The sequence below is a fragment of the Manis javanica genome, chromosome 4 (genome assembly GCF_040802235.1).
Source record: "Manis javanica isolate MJ-LG chromosome 4, MJ_LKY, whole genome shotgun sequence".
Classification (NCBI taxonomy): domain Eukaryota; kingdom Metazoa; phylum Chordata; class Mammalia; order Pholidota; family Manidae; genus Manis; species Manis javanica.
The window spans coordinates 33,695,363-33,697,295 of record NC_133159.1 but is presented as its reverse complement, the minus strand read 5'-3'; the positions used below and the strand labels follow the sequence as shown (position 1 = coordinate 33,697,295).

At 49.3% G+C, this 1,933-nt stretch overlaps 1 non-coding gene across 1 annotated transcript; it reads right to left on the bottom strand.

Moving 5' to 3' along the window:
* Nucleotides 1–224: 224 nt before the first annotated feature.
* LOC140849314 (U2 spliceosomal RNA) lies at nucleotides 225–415 on the bottom strand. Its single transcript, XR_012131058.1, has one exon. It is a non-coding gene; the product is annotated as a U2 spliceosomal RNA (small nuclear RNA).
* Between the last annotated feature and the right edge of the window lie 1,518 nt (nucleotides 416–1,933).

Below are 1,933 nucleotides of genomic sequence, written 5' to 3'. Positions count from 1 at the left end.
CCGTCCAGGTAAAGACGAAAAAATCTTGGGAGGAGGGGTCCAGAGGGATAGAAAAAAATGTGTCTTTGAGATCTAGGACTGAGAAGTGGGAGGCTGAGGCAGCGATTCGCGATAAAAGGGTGTATGGATTTGGAACCAAAGGATGGATGGGGACAATGGCCATGTTGATGAGGCGAAGGTCTTGGACAAGGTGGAAAGATCCATTGGTTTTTTGTTTTTTGTTTTTTTTTTTCACTGTTCCCGGAAGTACTGCAATACCAGGTTGATGCGTGGAGTGGATGGAGCAAGCTCCTATTCCATCTCCCTGCTCCAAAAATCCATTTAATACATTGTCCTCGGACAGAGGATGCATCAGATATCAAACTGATAAGAACAGATACTACACTTGATCTTAGACAAAAGGCCGAGAAGCAATCCATTGGTTTTTTTAACAGCTAATATGGGGGTATTAAACGGGAAGTGAGTGGGTCTGAGATAATTTTTGTTTAAAAGATCTTGAATGATGGGTTGAAGGCCTATGAGGGCTGAAGTGGTTAGGGGGTATTGGGCCTGGCAGATATACTGAGAGGGGTCACATAATTTAGTAGAGGCAGGAGGACATAGAGCCACAGAGGGGCTAGTAATGTCCCAAACTTTGGGATTTACAGGGTGTATGAGGGCGGAACCGGCGCTTTCATTGGGTAGAGGGGGTCGTCAGCTATGAGGGCTATCAGAAAGGGAGTACTGGGGGCTGTGGGAGTGGATATAGTTATGGAAACGTGGAGGAGAGAAAGGATGTCCCGTCCGAGTAAAGGGATGGGACACTGGGGCATAACCAGGAAGGAGTGGGAGAAAGGTATGGGATTGTCTTGGATTGTGCATAAAAGGGGGGGGGGTTAATAGGAAAATCTGTTTACCTCCTACCCCAACTATAGGAGTAATGGCAAGCGTGGTAGGGACCCGGTATTCTCGCAAGACTGAGAAGGTGGCTCCTGTGTCTAGGAGGAAGGAGATGGGGCGACCGTCTACTATTAAAGTAACCCTGGGCTCCTGTTTGGTGATGGAAATGGTCGGGTGAGAAGCCCCCGGGCCCTGTCAATCTTCTGCCAGTCCCACTATGGTGGGCTTAGGATGGGGGTTGTTCATCCAGTCTCCCCTTTGGGTGGTTGGCCAGTCAGACCCCCAGTGGCCCTTTTTGTGGCATCTGGGGCATGGGATGGTAGGAGATCTGGGGGAGGGGTACGCCCATGACCAATGTCCTTCTTTTCCACACTTGAAACAAGCTCCTGGTGGGGGCTTGTTTGTAGAGGGGCGCCCAGGTTATGGTTTTATCAGCTGGGCCAACATTTGGAAGTTGGCCTGATCAGCCTTTTGTTTATGGTGTTCTTTCTCCTCCTCCTGGTTATGGAAGACTTTAAAGGCCACTGTTAGGATCTCAGTCTGTGGGGTAGTGGGGCCCTGTTCTAACTTTTTGAGTTTAGCTTTAATGTCGGGGTAGCTTTGAGCTAGGAAGTATGTCATAAGGACATGTCTTCCGTCAGGCGTTTCTGGGTCCAGGCTGGTATACTGTAATAGGGCTTGAGTGAGTCTGTCTAAGAACTCGGAGGGGGTTTCCTCCCTCCTTTGAATTATGTCTTGGAGCTTTTGAAAGTTGACTACTTTACGAGCTGCCTTTTTCAGACCTGCTATTAAGCAGCAGGCGAAGATATCTCGAGAGCGGAGACCCACGGCGGTGTTATAATCTCAGTGTGGGTCTTGTTCGGGGACAGCGGTGGGGCCAGGGGGATAGGTGGGGTCAGTCCTATGGGTTTTGGTAGCGTGCATTTGGGCGAAGTCCCAAACTCATCTATGCTCTTCAGGAAGGAGGGTATTGGCCAGGAGCATGAAAATGTCATGATGTGTGAGGCTGTAAGACTGGAGGGTCCATTGAAACTCCCTAATATATGTCGTGGGA